At 40.3% G+C, this 19,269-nt stretch overlaps 1 non-coding gene and 1 pseudogene across 1 annotated transcript; one reads left to right on the top strand and one right to left on the bottom strand.

The window, feature by feature from the left end:
• Positions 1-467: 467 nt before the first annotated feature.
• On the bottom strand, positions 468-18,893 carry LOC123646934 (annotated as a pseudogene).
• On the top strand, positions 18,124-18,195 carry TRNAC-GCA. The gene has a single exon. It is a non-coding gene; the product is annotated as a tRNA-Cys (tRNA).
• Positions 18,894-19,269: the final 376 nt, after the last annotated feature.

The raw sequence follows: 19,269 nt of genomic DNA, 5'->3' as shown, positions 1-19,269 counted from the left end.
ATAAAATTTTGAGAATTCACCAACACAGGGATGTTTTTGTCATTCAATGAGAAATACAACTCAATATTTTATTCAGTTTATTTTGGAATAGCTCTCTCTTTGACTGACAGTCAATACTCAAACATCACCAAATTATTAATTTTTTAAATAAAAAGTTTTTTCTTAATTAAATTTCCATATATGAAGAAAAGTAACACACTGGACAAGTTATAGAGTATACTCTCAGGCTTATGTGGATTTATGACTGCTTTCAACAGTTACTGAAATCTCCTTTCAAAGATAATCTTCACACTAACTTATGTTTGACTATGTAACAGAATGAGGACAGTCACAAATCTGGCATTCTCAAAACAGCACAGAAGTACTAAATGTAATGTTGCAAAGTAACTTATTTCCTCTAAAACTTCACTAAAAAATTCTAAGCAGCACAACAAAATATTTCAAGCTCCTGGTGGTCACCCTAAGAATTAGGCACATTTCTCTGATTTTTTTCTTGTCTGCTTCCTCTTTTTTATTTCAGTTACCCATTCAATTTTTTCAGCACTAAACATCTTTGAGGGTTGATTTCTTATCATAGCAAGTTCAATTTTTTTTTTCTGCATTAGACTTGACAACTTCTAGCAAAGCCCTTATTGCTGATTTGATAGCTTCATTGTCATTTGCTATAGCATTTTCTGTGTAATTCTTTTCCAGAAATTCTTCAACAGTTTTAGCACTTTGGCCTATTGCATTTGCCTTCCAAAAACGATAAGTGCCAGAGGGATCTGTCAGATAAAATCTTGGAATGTCATCATCACCAAAACCTACAATTAAGGCAGAAATATCAAAAGGTCTTTGTCCATTGCTCTGGGTATGTTTTTGCTTTAAAGTTGCTATGAAGTAAGTTGAGTGACTTGGTCCTCAACTGTAAGCTGATGGCTCTGGCCGGCCACAGGGGCTCTGTTTGTTACTACTCTACTATCAGAGGTCAGTCCTGCAAAAGCCATGCAGACCTGGTCATCAAGTGCACACATTTTCCTCACAGTTCTTTCATCTTGAAGCTTGGCAACAGAGGTTTTTTCTACCCCAATCACAGCTATACTGGTACCCCCAAATTCCAACCACAGTGGGTCCTTTCTTCACCTCTTCCTGGCATATTCCACTTGGAAAAAGTGTCCGTCTGGGGAGTGACTGCCCCTTTATACTCATACGTCATTGCATAGGAATACAATAATTCCACTCAAGCTTCCCATGCTCCAGCTTTTGATGCTGCAGCTGAGCCAAATTTAAATATTTATGCACTGAATATCACAGCCTCAAAATAGATAAGCAAGAATTAAGGGAATTAAAAGAAAAAGCATTCCAATATATAATCACAGTGGGTGATTTTAATAATCTCTTTCTAGCCAGGTGCAGTGGCTCACGCCTGTAATCCTAGCACTTTGGGAGGCCAAGGTGGGAGGATCACTTGAGGCCAGCAGTTTGAGGCTGCAGTAAACTGTGATCCATCACTGTATGCCAGCCTAGGTGACAGGCTGAGACATTGTCTCCAAAATATATATGTGTGTGTGTGTGTGTGTGTGCGCGCGCATGAGAAAATTCCCAAATATTTAGAAATTAAACAATAAGAGTTCTAAGTAGCTAACAGAGATTAGAAAATACTTTGAAATGAATGATAATGAAAATAGAATATATGCAAAGTTTGCACATTACAGCTCAAACCATGCTTAAATGGGAATTTAAATCCTTAAATTTGCATATTAGGAAGAAAGGCTGAAAAATCGGCAATATAAATAGCCATTTCAAGAAATTAGAAAAAGAACCAGATTAAACCCAAAGAATGTAGAAGAAATGAGATAATAAAGATAAAAGAAATCAAATGTTCATAGATAGGATCAATAAAGTCAAAGTTAGTGGAAAAAAACTAACAAAATCGATAAGGCATTAGTTAGACTGATCAAGAGAAAGAGAAAGAAGGCAAGTATAGCCAATACTAGAAATAATAAAATGAAAGAGCACTTCAGATCCTGGAGACAAGCAAAGAGATAAAACGGGGCTGTTCTGAACAACTTGATGCCAATACATCTGAAAAATTAGGTGAAATTTTTAAGGAAGTTTTCAAATTGCTTGAAAAACATAGTTTATTAAAACTGACCAGAACAAAATTTTGTATCTATTAATTAGATTACATAACTGAAAACCTTCCGAGAAAGAAAACTTGAGTCTCAGATGGCCTCCCTGGTGTATTCTTCCAAACATATAAGGAAGAACTAATACTAATCTTACACACAATCTTTCTGAGAATTAGAAAAATAGGGAATACTTTCCAACATATTTTATGAGGCCAATATAACATTTATATTAAAACCTGATAAAGAGAAGAAAATTATAGGCCAACATCTGTTGTGAAATAGATGAAAATATCCTAAACAAAATAGTAACATATGTAGCCAACAATACCTAAAGGATAAACATCATGACTGTTAAATTATACCCCTGGCTGATAGACAAAATGGACCCCCCATGGCTAACTAAGGTGCTCAAAGTTAGAACAGAACCAGGCAGCCATGGCTGGATAAGAGGGTAGTCACCGTACTCATGTTTTCAGAAAGATGCTGTAAAGTTGTCACATGACCTACCTTCAATCAAGCCAAACCAATTCCTGTTGTTGGTGCCAAGATAAACTGCATCTAGAATCCTCCCTGTGCCCCGACCAGCCATTTGAATGAAATATCTGACAGAGGCTTCGGTTTGGGGCTTGGAAACCAACCAATCAGAGCTCACCTACCCTGGCCGGGGCTCGGCTGTATTGACCAATCAGGGCTGAGTTATCTCAACCAATCAAAACTCAGCTACGTCAGCCAGTCAGAACTAATCAAATTTCAAATCTTCATTTGCATGAATGGACCTGATTGGGAACCTAGGTAAGTGGGAACTTTTGCTGTAAAACCTAAGCCTTCTGTTTGTTCTCTGGAATGAACCTTCTTTATTCCTGGAAACTGCATCTCCCTGCTTTGCAAACTGCTCTCTGGAATAAAGTCTCTTAACTCTGGATTCTTTTTCAGAGAACTTTTGTTCATATGACCAGTCAGATTTATTCCAGGAATTCAAGGTTGGTTTGACAATCAATTAATATTATCCATTACCTTAACATAAGAAAGAATCACATAATCATCTTAATAGATACAGACATAGCATTTGAAAAATTCAACATCTATTCATGATAAAAACTCTCAACATAATATGGATAGAAGGTATAGTTTCTAATAGGGGTTGTAACAAATAACCATGGACTTGGTGGCTTAAAACAACACATTTTTTATTTTACAGTTCTATAAGCCAGAAGTACAAAATCAGTTTCACTGTGTAGGCAAGGCCACATTCTCTCCTCCACAGGCGCTAGGGGAGAATTCATTCCTTGCCCTTTCTAGCTTATGGTGGCTGCTGGCATCTCTGGGCTTTTGGCCACTTCACTCCAATCTTAGCCTGTGTGGTCATATTGCCTTCTTTTCTGTCCCTGTCAAATCTCTCTTTGCCTCTCTCTTATATAGACACTTCTGATTCCATTTAGGGCCCATCTGGATAATCAAGGATAATCTCTCCATTTCAGGATCTTTAACTTAATCACATTTTTCCACATAACGTAACAGTTAACAGGTTCCAGGGAGGAGGACCTGATATCTTTGGGGGCCATCATTCAGCCTACTATAGCAGACAACCTTATTAATCTCATAAAGGATATTATAAAACCTCTATAGGAAACCTTACACTTAATGAGGAAATATTGGAAGATTTTGCTTTGAGATAGGAAAATAAAAGAAATAATACCCAGAGTCATCACTTCTATTTGAATATGTTTTCAAGGTCCTGGCCAGCTCAGTAAGGATGGAAATGAGAATGAAAACCATGAATGATAAGAGTGGAAGAAATAAGCCTGTCATTATTCACGAATGATACTATTGTGTGTATAGAAAATCTAAAAGAATATATAGATTAACTATTAGAATTAATAAGTGAATTTTGGTAGGTCATTGGATACAAGATGAAACTGCAAAAATCCATTATATTTCTATATAACAAAAATAAAAAATGTTAGAAAAATTTCAAATATTAATAATTATACTTACAACATTAAAAAATCAACTACTGAGGAATAAAAATGAAGTTGTGCAAAATCTCTACATAGGAAAACACAAAGATGGGACATACTAAGTTGAAATTAATGGAATGATGGACTAAATCTGGTAGTAGTAACAGTTCTTCCCTCATCTTCATCTATAGATTCAGGGTAATCTCAACCAAAATCACATAATTTTTTGTGGATATTGACATGGTGATTCTAAAATTTTTGTGAACATTTAAAAGACCAAGAACAGCAACACACTCATGAAGAAGAACAAAGTTAGAGGGATTTGCTAGATATGTTCTATATAGTAATTAAGACTGTAATAATTGGTGCATGGGTAAATCTATAGATCAATGAGACAGAATAAAATGTCCAGAAACAGACCCACACCTACATGGGCACCTGATTTATAGCAAACTTGGTGCTGCATAGTTATGGGAGAAAGAGTGGTTTTTCCAATCAATGATGCTGGTTTAGTTGGATACCCATACAGAAAAAAAGGTTTAGACTCTTACACTGTACAGCTTTCTAAACCCTGAAGGTTTATACATCAGGAATTCAGTCTAAACCTTAAGTTCTTGATGGATTGTAGCTCTGAATGTAAAGAAATAAAACAATATGCCTCTGGAAGAAAACACAAAATACTATCTTTGTGACCTTGTGAAAAAGTAAAGATTTATTAAAGAGAACACACACAGAAAAACAAAAATATGAAGGAAAAGATTGAGAAATCAGACTATTGTAGTTTAGAATACTGTTCATCAAAGGACACCATTAAGAAAGCTACAGGTCAAAGAGAAGACATTTGAAATGTGTATAGTTAACAAAATCTGGATCTTGGGCCAAGATGGCAGACTAGAAGCATCCTGCATAGGCTACTCTCACGGATAGGATCAAAAGTAGTGAGTAGATATTCACCTTTGGATTGATTGTTTAGGCGAAAGCATTGAGAATCAACAGAGAGGTGATGGGGAGGTACCCAAAATGAAGGAGAGGGAAGTGAAGCAACCCCAAAGATCTCAGGTCCTCATCCCTGTAACCTGTTAACTGTTACCTTATATGGAAAAGGTTCTTTGTAAATGTGATTAAGTTAAAGGTCTTGAAATGGAGAAATTATCCTCTCAGCAGGATCGGAGGTACCCAGAGAAGGTGCCCACACATGGGGAAGGGACAGAAGAGTGAACTCCGGGTCTCCAAATTTCTCCCATGGACATTGCTGTTAGAGCTGCAAGAGGGCCTTTCCCCTGCGGCAGGCCTCCAGTCTGACACAGGGAGCTGACTGGAGTCTATACAGCAGGATTGCTCAGGAGAGGAGGCACAGCAGGGTCCTGCTGGTTCCTAAACCTTGGGCACTTTGGGTGGTGCCATTTTGAGGTCCCAGCCCCAGAATGCTGCATCTACCCGGGGGTAAGATCCATTGCTGCTGCTGCCCCATGACCCCTGCCATGCCACGGAGAGAACACAGAGGCTGGGCACTCTTGTGTACCATGTGGGTTGGTTTTGTATGCCTCTGCTGCCACCAGGGAACCTGGGCAGAGCAGGCACCCATAGACTTGGTACCCACTGCCACCGACTGGGTGGCCCTGTCCAGCCACAGTTGCCACAGGACCTGAGTGGAGCACGTGCCCTCATGGCCCAGCTCTTGCCACCACTGCCTGGGTAACACTGCCACCAATGGAACAGGGTGGGGTGAACGCTCATGCCACTGCCACCACCCCCACCCCCCCAAGACGGGGGCAGAGCAAATGACCTGCTGCATGCCCACCATGTGCCAACCTCCTGCCTTGTGCCTGCCACATTCCCACTCCACCCTGCCCACCCACGACAATCACAGGGGAATGGGGAGATGCAGGAGAGCAGTGGTGTTAAAGGCTCACAGTGGATACATATCTCTCCTCCCTGGTCAATCTCCCAGAGCAGGACTCAACCATGCCATCCAGGGACCTCTCCTTCTCTTCACTGAGTAAGAGAGATTTCCAGCAGAGGATAATAGGTATACTGCAAAGCTATCTGTTTTGAGCTGAGAGAAGAGATTTTGGATGAAAAGGAACCAGCATAAAAACTCTGGCAACATGAAAAAAACAGGCTGTTTTGACACCCTCAAATGATCACACTAGCTCTCTTGCAGTGGACTCCAACTAAAAGGAAATTGTTGAAATGTCAGATATGGAATTCAGAATATGGATCACAAGTAAGATCAATAAGATGGATGAGAAAGTTGAAAACCAACACAAAGAAATGAACAAACAAAAAAATCAGGACATGAATGAAAAATTCACTAAAGAGATAGATAATCTAAAAAAAAAAAAACAAAAAAAACCCAGAACTTCTGAAAATGAAGAGTCATTTACAGAATTTCAAAATACAGTGGAAATTTTTAACCACAAACTAGATCAAACATAAGAAAATTTCATAGTTTGAAGACAAGACTTTTGAATTAACCCAGTCAGTCAAAAATGAAAAAAAAAGAATCAAGAAAAAAGAACAATCTCTCCAAGAATTATGGGATTATGTGAAGTGAACAAATATAAGAATCATAGGTATCCCTGAGGGAGAAGAAGAAAAATCAAAAAGCATGGAAAACCTATTTGAGGGAATAATGGAGGAAAACTTTTCTGGTATTGCTAGAGATTTAGACATCCAGATACAAGAAGGTCATCAAACACCTGGAAGATTCATGATAAATAGTACATTACCAAGGCACATAGTCATCAGTCTGGCCAAAGTCAAAGTGAAGGAGAAAATCCTGCAAGCTGCAAGATGAAAGTGTGAAGTAACTTACAAAGGAAATCCATCGGACTAACAGCGGACTTCTCAGCAGAAACCTTACAAACCAGGGGGATTGGGGCCCCATTTTTAGCATTCATAAATAGAATAACTGTGGCTAAGAATTTTGTACCCTACAAAACCATGTTTCATAAATGAAGGAGAAACAGTCTTTCCCAGAGAAACAAACACTAAGGAAACTTGTCATCACTATACATTCCCTATAAGAAATGCTTAAACATGCTCTATACATGGAACAGAACAATCGATACCCATGAGTGTAAAAACACCCACAAGTTCAAATTCACAGCTTTTATAAAACAGTAACACAAGGGAGAAAACAAAGCAACTAGGTAACAATCAACATGATGTCCAAAACAGTATTTCATATATCAAAACTAAATTGAATATAAACTGTCTTGATGCCCCACTTAAAAGATATAGACTGGCTGAATGGATTAAAAAAATAGAATCCAAATATATGCTATCTCCAAGAAGCGCATTTAACTAGAAAAGAGGTGAAGAGATGGAAAAAATAGTCCACACAAATGACAACCAAAAACAAGCAAGTAGTAGCTATTCTCATATCAGATAATATAGACTTTAAGTCAGCAATGGTAAAAATGAAAATACAAAAATGGTCATTATATAATGATAAGGGATAAATTCAACAGGAAGATATAATAATCCTAAATATATATGCACTTAACACAAGTGCTCTCAGATTCATAAAACAAATTCTACTAGATTTAAGGAACAAAATAAACAGTAACATCATTTTAATAGCAGGGGACATCAAGATTTCACTGACAGAACTAGACAGATCATTGAGGCAGAAAATCAACAAAGAAACACTGGACTTAAACAGGACTCTAGAACAAATGGACCCAATAGATATTTACAGAACATTCTATCCAAAAACTGCAGAATATACATTCTTCTCATCAGCACATGGGACATTTTTCAAGATAGATAATACGTTAGGCCACAAAACAAGCCTCAGAAAATTTAGAAAAATCGAAATATACCATGTATCCTATCAGAGTACAGTGGAATAAAACTAGAAATCAATTCCAATAGGAAGTCTCAAAACTACACAAATACATGGAAATTAAACAATGTGCTGCTGAACAATCCTGGATCAATGATGAAATCAAGAAGGAAATAAAAAAATTTCTTGAGTTGAATGACAAAGGGGACACAGCTCCCAAAAAACTCTGGGGTACAGAAAAAGCACTGCTAAGAGGGAACTTCATAGTTTTAAATGGCTACATAAAAAAGACAGAAATATCACAAATTAACAACTTAATATCACACTTCAAAGAACTAGCAAAAGAAGAACAAACCAAACCCAAAGAAAGCAGAAGAAAAGAAATAACGAAGATCAGAGTAGAGCTAAACAAAATGGAAATAAACAAACAAAAAATACAAAGGATCGATGAAACAAAAAGTTGGTTCCTAGAAAAGATAAACAAAATTGATCAATCACTAGCCAGAATAACCAGAAATAGAAGAAAAAGGACTAAAATAAGCTCAATCAGAGATGAAAAAGGAGACTTTACAACTGATGCCACAGAGATACAAAATATCATCTGAGACTACTATGAAAACCTCTACACAAACAACCTAGAAAATCTAGAGGAAAATGGATAAATTTTTGGAAAGACATGACCTCTCAAGTTTGAATCAGGAAGAAACATAAATCCTGAACAGACTAAAGATAAGTAGCGATATTGAAACAAGAATAACAAATCTCTCAAGGAAAAAAAGTACCCAGGACCAGATGGATTCACAGTGAATTCTACCAGACCTAGAAAGAAGAACTGGCACATATCCTACAGAAATTATTACATAACATCAAGAAGGAGGGAGTCCTCCCCAACTCATTCTACAAAGCCAGTATCACACTGGTACCAAAGCCAGGAAGGAATACAACAAAAAAAGAAAAATACAGACCAATATCCATCATGAACATAGATACAAAAATCCTCAACAAAATATTAATACTAGCAGACTGAATTCAACAACAAATCAAAAAAATAATGCACCATGATCAAGTGGGCTTCATCCCAGGGATGCAACGATGGTTCAACATATGCAAATTAACAAATGTGATACAACACATAAACAGAATTAAAAATAAAAACCATATGATCATATCAACAGATGCAGAAAAAGCACTTGATAAAATGCATCACCCTTTTATGATATTAATAAAAGCCCTCAATAAACTAGGCACGGAAGGAACATACCTCAAAATAGTAAAGCCATATATGACACCCACAGCCAACATCATAATGAATGGGGAAAAGTTGAAAGCATTCCCCCTAAGAACTGGAAAAAGACAAGGATGCCCATGGTCACCACTTCTATTCCACGTACTACTGGAAGTCTTAGTCAGAGCAACTAGGCAAAACAAAGAAACAAAGGGCCTCCAAATTGGGAAAGAGGAGATCAAACTATCCCTGTTTACTGATGATATGATCTTATATCTAGAAAACACTAAAGATTCTACCAAAAGATTACTAAATTCAGTAAGGTCACAGGTTACAAAATTAATGTATACAAATCAGTAGCATTTCTATACACTAACAACAGTAAAGTTGAGAGTCAAATCAAGAGCTCAATACAATTTACAATAGCTGCAAAGAAAATAAGATGCTTAGGAATATACTTAACCAAGGAAGTGGAAGATCTCTACAAGGAGAACTACAAAACACTGACAAAAGAAATCATAGATGACACAAAGAAATGGAAAAACATTCAATGCTCATGAATTGGAAGAATGAACATTGTTAAAATTTCCATCCTACCCAAAGTGATTTACAGATTCAAAGCAATCCCTGTCAAAATACCAACATCATTTTCCACAGACCTAGTAAAAACAATCCTAAACTTCACATGGAACCATAGAGGAGCTCAAATAGCCAAAGCAATCCTAAGCAAAAAGAACAAATCTGGGGGCATCACATTACCTGACTTCAAATTATACTACGAGCCTACAGTAATGAAAACAGCATTGTACTGGTATAAAGACAGACACATAGACCAATGGGACAGAATAAAGAATGCCGAAATAAACCCATATGGCTACAATCAACTGATTTTTAACAAAGTAGATAAAAACATACACTGTGGAAAGGGCTTCCTATTCAATAAATGGTGGCAGGAAAATTGGATAGTCACATGCAAAAAAAAGAAACAGGATCCCTGTCTCTCACCATATACAAAAATTAAGATGGATTAAAGAATTAAATGTAAGACCTGAAATGATAAAAATTCTAGAAGAAAACAGGAAAAGCTCTTCTGGACATTGGCATAAGCAAAGAATTTATGAGTAAGACCCCAAAAGCAAATACAGCAACAGCAAAAATAAATAAATGGGACTTAATTAAACTAAAAAGTTTCTGCATAGCAAAGGAAATAGTCAACAGAGTAAATAGACAACCTAAAAAATTGGAGAAAATATCCACAAACTATACATGTCAAAGGACTAATATCTAGAATCTACAAAGAAATCAACCAGAAAAAAACAAATAACCCTGTCAAAAAGTGGGCAAAAGACATGACCAGATTTGTTTCAAAAGAAGATAGAACAAATGGCCAACAAATATATGAAAATATGCTTAACATAACTAATCATCAGAGAAATGCAAATTAAAACCACAGTTATATACTACTTTACCCCTGTCAGAATGGCCATTATTAAAAAGTAAAAAAACAATAGAAGTTGGGGTAGATGTAATGAAAAGGGAATCCTTATACACTGTTGGTGGAACCACACACTAGTACAACCTCTATGGAAAACAATATGGAGATTCCTCAAAAAAATAAAAGTAGACCGACCATTCAATCCAGCAATCCCACTATTGAGTATCTACCTAGAGAAAAAGAAGACATTTTACAAAAAAGACTCGAGTGTTTATTGTAGCACAGTTTACATTTGCAAAGATATGGACTCAACCTAAATGCCCATCAACTGAGGAGTATATAAAGAAAATGTGGTGTATATATATACCATGGAGTACTTCTCAGCCATAAAAATGAATGAAATAATATCTTTTGAAGCAACTTGGATGAAACTGGTGACCACTGTCCTAAGTGAAGTATCTCAGGAATGGAAAAACAAATACCACACGTTCTCTCTTATAAGTGGGAGCTAAGCAAGGGGCACATATGGTCATAAAGTGGCATAACGCTCATTGAAAACTAAGAAAGGATAATACATCCTATTCATGCAAATTAATCCCAGGGCAAGGCCAGTTTGACATTCAAAAACTAATGGCATGCACACTCAAAAGAATGCAGACGGGACATAGAGCAGGTTAGGTGACCAGACAGGAGAGGAAATTTGTGGGCAAGCAGATAATAGACCTCCATGGGACTGAGTGAAGCTGGTGAGATCTGTGATCTACATTGACCAGAGAGAAGAAAATGTCCTTGTGGAGCCCCTAAACCATGAGATATATGAAGCTAATATGTGATTAGCGCTATTCCTCCTACTCTGGGCATGAAGATTCACTTCAATCCCACTCTGCCAATGACAAGAAACCAACTGATCACTCATATGCCTTGTGGTTCCATCATCAAGTATATATTTTATTATAAAGACCCCTTCTGGAGGAAGAAGGATCACTGTGGAACTATGACTATTGATGGAGAGGACCCTCCAAGTGCCTACACACTGGATGAGAGCAAACCTGATGGCAGCTGTTCCTGCCCACAAAGCCAGAAAGCTGGCACAACTTACCAAAGAAGAAAGGGTGAAGAAACTTTGTGAGCTCTATGCAAAAGTTCTAGGCTTCCACCAAGCTCTGTGGCTTTGTTCTTGTCCTTCCTCTGCCTGTAATATCCTCACCTTCCCAAGTTTTCTGCATTTGATTTTAGAATACTCCATTGTTATAGGTGGAAGACCTTAGAGACCATCTAGTACTGGTCTTCTGTTTTAGAGTTGAACAAACTGAAGCCAACAGAGGTGGAGCTTAATTGGCAGAAGGCCACAATAAACCTCTGATATCTGGGTGACTAGAACACAGGTCCAGGGCTTCTCCCATCTCCCAGGATGTATTCCTCAATAGCTCTCTTTCACTCGCTGTCATAGTTGCTGATGATGTCCCATTATGTCAGTTTGCTCTGTGCTAAGTTGTCATGCACTACTCAAGTGCTACTCAGTAAATAGCCTTAAGTTTTACCGTCTTGTGAAGTGTGTCTCCAGCTGATGTTAATTTTTTTTGAGGGTAGGAATCTTGTCTTTTTTTCCTTTTGTATCCTACATTATGTCTTCATACAAAGGTCAGTACACACTTGAGTGATTAAAAATAAAAGCTGATTGATCAGAAAAAAAACCACACTGGCACAATTTGTCATATTGATTAACAGAATAAAGACAAAATATATAATCATTTCAATAGATGCATAAAAATAATTTAGCAAAATTCAATACCAATTTGTGACAAACACAATGATCACTTATTTTTCCCCAAAGTTTTGGGCCAGGACAAGAATGTCTGCTCTCATCCCTTCTTTTCAACATTTCACTGGAGGTTTTAACCAATGTAATAAGGCAAGAAAAATAAAGAGGCATATAGATTGAAAAGGGGAAAGTAAAACCATCTTTAGTCTTAGACAACAAAATTCAGTACATAGAAAATCCTAAAGAACCCAACAAAAACTACACAAATTTATAAGTAAATTTATCAACATTTCAGGGTACAAGTCAATTCATAAAAATCAATTATATTTTTACATATTAACAATAAATAGAAATATTAAAATTTGAAAATGTAATTTGCAACAGCATAAAGTATCATAAAACAATTAGGGATAAATTTAACAAAGATATGTAAAACATTGCTGAGAAAAATTAAAGAACACCTAAATAAATGGAGATACATGCCATCTTCAGACTGAACAACTCAACATTGTTAAAATGTCAATCTATCCCAAATTTATAGATTCAAAATAATCTTCATCAATTTTTAGCCAGGGTTTTAAATTTAAGAATATATAGGGATATGTAACAGTCCTAGAATAGCCAAGAGTTTTGAAAATGAATGACATAGAGGACTCACATTGACTGCTTTTTAAGATTTACTCTAGAGTGGCAGTAACCAAGAAGTGTGGTATTGGTATAAGAAAAGCAAATAGGACTGGGCGCGGTGGCTCACACCTGTAATCCTAGCACTCTGGGAGGCCAAGGCAGGTGGATCGCTCGAGGTCAGGAGTTCGAGACCAGCCTGAGCAAGAGTGAGACCCCGTCTCTACCAAAAATAGAAAGAAATGATTTGGACAGCTAAAAATCTATATAGAAAAAATTAGCTGGGCATGGTGGCGCATGCCTGTAGTCCCAGCTACTCGGGAGGCTGAGGCAGTAGGATCGCTTAAGCCCAGGAATTTGAGGTTGCTGTGAGCTAGGCTGACGCCACGGCACTCACTCTAGCCCAGGCAACAAAGCGAGACTCTGTCTCAAAAAAAAAAAAAAAAAAAAGAAAAAAGAAAAGAAAAGCAAATTGATCAATGGAATAGAAGAGAGCCCAAATTTTTGATAAATGCACCAAAGAAACTCAATAGTGAAGGCAAACTTTTATTTTTCAGCAAATGGTGCTGGAATAACATCAGATAAAATAAGCCTTAACCCAAACTTACACCATACACAAAAATAAATTCAAAATGGATCAGTCCTACACAGAAAAGCAAAAACTACAAAGTTTCTAGGAGAAAATATTGAATATCGTTTTTGATTATGGTTCGGCAAATAGTTTTATTTTGGTTTTTCTTTAATATTTCAATTTATTTAGTGAATTTTTCTTCCAAGTCCTGGATTTTTTTTTTTTGTAATTTCTTTGTGTTGGTTATCCATTTTTTCTTGCATATCAGTTTTCTTACAACCCATGTTTGAAATTCTTCTGTCATTTTAGTGTTCTGAATTTGGTTGATGTTCATTGCTAGAGAGCTGGTGTTCCCCTTTGGGGGAGTGCTTTCCATTTGATTCTTCAAACTGCCAGAGTTCTTTCCCTGATTCCTTCCCATCTGGATCAGCTGTTGCTTCCTACCTTTAGATTTTCTTTTGAATAATGACACACCCTATTTAGTCTCTGAGCCAGTAGGTGGTGTTTGTGGGTGAGATTTGACCAAACCCTGTATGATGAGTCAGTAGATGCACTTAAAGGGCATGCAGAATGACTTTCCTGTCAGTAGGTGGCGCTTGATGGGAGGAGTAGGCTGCAGTGTTGTTTTTGGGTCCTGTAAGCAGCTCTTCTTCCTCTGGAGAGGCACTCTAGTGCCTCAGGTGGTGGGTGGGGCCTTGGGACTTCCAGGTGTGTCCTATAAGGTGGGGGACTGAGTCTGGGCAGAGCTGGATTGAGTGAGCCTGCCCTCAAGCACCACAAATGCTGTTAGCAGGGGTCAAAGGTCTGTTCTGTGCTTCTGGGAAAAGCTGCCAGGGAGGGGCTGAAATGGCCCCACTCACCCCAAAAGTCTGAGTGTGGGGGTGGGGCTGTCTGAGACCTGCAGTCTGGAGCAGCCTCGCTCCTTTCCACCCTCCCCTATTTTGCAGATTCTCCCAGGTGTCTGCCAGCAGGCAAGATCTCCAGCCAGTGGATCTTCCCTGGCTGTGATGCCAGCCAGGAGGGTCCCTGCCCGGGATTGCAGCCTGAGCTGGGTGTATGGCCCTCCTGTGGGAGGAGGGTTGCCCCTCAAGCACGCTGATCTGCCCCTGAAGGCACACACACCTCAGTAGGCTGGTTCACAAATATCTCTTCTGTGCCCTGGGGCAATGCAATGGAGTCCTGGGTGTACGGGATCTGGTCTGCAGGCCTATCCCCTGGGCCCTGGAGATCAATCCCTGACCCTGCCAGGGAGAGGAGTGCTGGTCTCAAGTCACCCACGGGGTGCCCAAGCTGGATAGATGTCTTTCTGCCTTGGGATTTGCCCTGCTCTCCTGGAGAGTCACCAGGCAAGTGGCACCTGGGAGGGCTGGCGGGTAGGGAGCTCACAGTCTGAGTACCCCTCAGTCTGCTGTAGGGCCCCAAAAGGAAAGGTCCCATTCCCTACAGATTCCTCCGGGTGGTGGCTAAATGGTCTCTCTTGTAAGTGGAGGAGAGGGAAGGGGAAGGGGGAGGGGAGAATGAAGCAATATGGCACCTGCCGACAGGCTCAGGTCTGTGGGCGGGAGGTGCCCTGAGGGAGCTGGGAGCCTGGTGCCCTGTCCACGAGAGGCTAACTGCTCACTGGTGGCGGCCATCTCTGGGCTGGTGTCAGCAAGTCTCACCAACCGCTCCGGAGCCCACCCGCAGGCCGAGACTCAAAGGAGGGGAAATTTAACCGCTCTACTTACCCTTGTCGCTGGTCTCCAAGCCTCTCGGGGGCCTTTCTCCTTCCAGCTCTCCTCTGCAACTTCTTCCTGTGGAGTCTCCTGTAGTTTCAGGCACCCGTCCTTCCAACCCTTATCTGATCTGTGTTTGTCTGCCTGTTTATTTTTTTACTTTCTTCTAAAATCTTTCTTGGAGTGACAGTCTGGCTGGTGGTTTTTCTCATCTGCCATCTTCCCTAAGCCTGTAGGCAAATAGTTTTAGAGGACACAGACAGCACTAACTAGACAGATAAATGATAAACTGGACTTTATTAGGATTAAAAACTTACTCTCCAAAAGAAAATATTAAAAAATTAAAATGTAAATTATAGATTGGGAGACAAAATCATAATACATGTATCTGACAAAAGACCTATACCCAGAGTATGTAACTATATAACATATATATTTCATATATATAGTTACATAAGTATGTATATATACACACAGTATATTTATATACAATATACCTATACTGTATGTGTGTATATGAGATATAACAATATATCCCATATATATATAGGCATGTAGAAAAAATATATAAATATACATGCACATGCACACAGCAGCAGCCCAATTTATCTGGAAAATGGGAATTAGAACAACATTTCTCTTATAGGTTATGAGGATAAATAAGAAGATGTGAAATTGCTTTGCAAATAAGAAATTACTGGATAAATACTAGCTACCAGAATTATGTGCTGTTGGGAACTGGAGGGCTACAAGTCTGTTCATACTGGGGACCACAGGGACCTTAGGGAGAGGAAATATTCCTACAGAAAATAAGACATTCTAATACCAGCCGTATGAGACAAGAGATGCAGTAAATGGGACATAGAATGAAAATTGGAGGAACTGGGTGAAGAGAAAAACACCAGTCTGCAGAATTCATGGAGGACATCTGGCAGAGCTTCTTATTGAGAACCTCATGGAATTCTATATGTGCAAAGTTTCCTTCTACGCATATTGTTGGAGGAGGAGAGATGCATGTTCGTAATGTATTTATTAACAGGGGACAAACAGGATTTCAAAGACCAGGTCTCACAGCTAAAAGCCAAGCTGGCACCGTGGACTACTTCACTGTCAGATGCTGGAACTGAGCCCAAGAGCCGGGAATGGCGACAGGGCTCCCCGACATACCGCTGCTACTGGAGATTCCAGACATTCTCCCTACATTCATCCGTCTGTCCCCTCCTCAGACTCCTTACCTTGGGGCCTTCTCTGCCCTAGCACTTAGAGAGGCTTGGAGCTCTGCAGTCAGAAGGAATGTTCCCCTACAGCAGGTCTTACGGCCTCCTTATTCCCAGCAGGTGACTGAGGCCCACACTGCTCAAGCCATCAGCCGAAATTCCCATGACAGTTCAACAGCAGAGCTGGCAGGCCAGCCCACACGTCCCAACTGTAGTCTGGGGCTTTTTCCTTTCTGAAACACTCAAACTGACCACCCTATTCTGCTTGTGTAAGGGACTGGCCAGCAATTTAAGGGCTAACGAAAACTTTTATAACAGCAGCTGCTCCTTGGGGAAGGTGTCTGACTGAGGCTTTCTTGTTCAGTATCCTGAAGAAAGATGTCAAGACCTTCTTTCCTATTCTACCACATGCAGGCAGGAGGCAACCTTGAGTAACAAAATGTATCTGTGGACAGGAAAGTTCACAGGACAAGAAAGTGACTGTAGGGCAAGCTTATGTCTGCCCAGCATCCTTCGAGGTAGTCACCACTGAGTCAGTTTGTAGTGGGGTCAGCCTCCTGGTCTGACAGGAATAACTGATAGACTTATTTGGGGGGTGGGGTGCATATGGCTACACAGGTAAAAGGTGTTTATTCAAGAAAGCTGGTACATATGGGGGTGTAGCTCACAGGTAGAGCATTTGGCTGCAAGTCAAGCAGTCCCTGGTCCAAATCCAGGGGTTTCTCTTTTTTCTCTCAGCTTTTGTAACCCAACCTTGGCATGGAATTCCACCTTGATTTCCCTGTTAGGGTTCCAGGATACAGAATCCACCTGGAAGGAAGAAAGGACCCAGGTCTGGTTGGATCAACCATGGAACATGGATTGTTTCAAACTGTCATACCTGTGTTGACTTCATTCTACCTCCTTGGCCTCTACAGGCTTGTGCATTTCACCTTTTAGTGTGGAAGTATTGCCCCATCCCCAGCCCAACGGCCATCTGTGTCAGACACTGTCAAGTCTTTTAATTCAATCTCCCTTTCAAAGTGGGTGGGGAGAGGGGTTTTCCAATTGCTCCCACTATCGTGTGTGTGTGTGTGTGTATTTGTGTGGCCCTCCAAAGCAAAGATGGCAGAATCTTGTGATGATTTGTATGAGGTGTAGGAAAGATCTACGAGACATAGCAGCTGTTGGTGACTGGACAAGAGCAAATCCAGTGGAGCAGTGAGTGCAGCAACCTGACTGGAGTGGACTGAAGAAAGAATGGAAGGAGTAGAATTGCAGACTGTGGGTAGACATGCTTCTTTCAAGGAGTTTTTCTATAAAAGGATGCAGAGAAATGTGGTAGTAGTCAGAGGGAGGCCAGGGCTTGGAGAAGTTTGTTGTTCGGAGAAATAATGAGAAAATGTTTACACAATAATGGGACTGGTAGCGGGGAGAAGAAAATTAATGACGCAAAAGGCGTGGTCCTGATCTTGCCAATGGTTCTCCAAGCAGGTGCCTTCAAAGTGGTACTAGGAAAGACGAAAGGGCACAATGAGCAGAGAAGGCTTCTGGGGGCCAAAAGCAGGGGGAGGTCTGTGTGGAAGAAGAGGGCCAAAAGCGCTAACTTGCTGTGTGGAAAAATTTCAACATCTCCAGAACTTTCTAAGAGTTAATAGAAATTTCAGTGCATAGGAGGTGTGGGTGTTGCAACACAGGTGAAATAATATTTATTAGACATCTTTAACAACTGAGGGGGTATAGCTCAGGGGCAGAGCATTTGACTGCAGATCAAGAGGTCCCTGGTTCAAATCCAGGTGCCCCCTAGAGCTCACTTTTAGTACCTTGACACACATCAAATGGCACCTTCAGAATGCCTCATGTCACCTGGCAGATTGAGGAGAAGTTGGTGGGAAGGAAGCAGAGAGTGGGTGGGAAAGAATCTAGTCCTCTCCGGGCTGGGGCAATGCAAAGTCCCAGAACTATTATAGGAACATGGCTCTAGCCAGGATCATGTTATTAAGGTGATGTGTGGACTCAGGCAGGCCTTTTATTACAGTCTTCCTTTTTCTCTTCTTTCAGGCATATAATATGCAAGTGCAGACCAAATTCAAAAGTTGCCAAATGTGTCTGAGCACCAGAATTACCTGGGAGTTTGATTAAATACACAGATTTTCTGGGTCCCATCTCCAGAGATGCTGATTTGTTAAGGGAGACAGACACACGAGTGAAGTGAAACAACCTTATTCCTCACAGGTGGGCAGCAAGGGACAACAGAAGCCAGGATGTACAGTTACCTGGTCCCGCAGGGCTCAGGAAAGCCGCCCAGGGCAGATGGAATCTCATCTGCGTGTGCCCTGCTTCACACTGCAGCTGGGGGGCCCAGAAAGCCCTGCACTCCAGGTTTTCTACCCCAGGATGTTGCGATCACTGGGCTAAAGTGTTGCAGTACATCCTGTTCTACGAGGGACAGAGCAGAGCCTGGGTTGTTCCTGACAGTTTCTCCTTACCTTGGGATGTCCATTCCCAGCACTTTCAATAGTTATTCTGAGAACTACAAGCAAGAAAAGGGGTAGTCCTGGGTGGGCCAAGGCCATCCAGTGACTGTCCTGTACCTCTGTGCTGGGTCATTCTAACAGCCTTTTTAGAATAGCTCCAGTGGCCTTCCAAGCTGATGCCTCTGCCACTGAGGACAGGAGAGGCAGCAGGGCCAGGCTGCCAGGGGGAGGAGGTTGGGCCTGGGGGAAAGAGGGAGAGCAGGACTGGGTGTAGCCTGCAGTGGGGCTGTCCCCACCGGCCAGCCAGGGAGAAACTCAGGTGTTGAAGAGGCTGCACGGGGCTTACTAGAAACAGTTACAAGTGAGGGGTGTGGCTGAGGGTACAGCATTTGCCTGCAGGTC

This window comes from Lemur catta, chromosome 11 (assembly GCF_020740605.2).
Source record: "Lemur catta isolate mLemCat1 chromosome 11, mLemCat1.pri, whole genome shotgun sequence".
Classification (NCBI taxonomy): Eukaryota; Metazoa; Chordata; class Mammalia; order Primates; family Lemuridae; genus Lemur; species Lemur catta.
The sequence above is the reverse complement of the archived record's forward strand: the minus strand, read 5'-3'. Positions and strand labels throughout refer to the sequence as shown.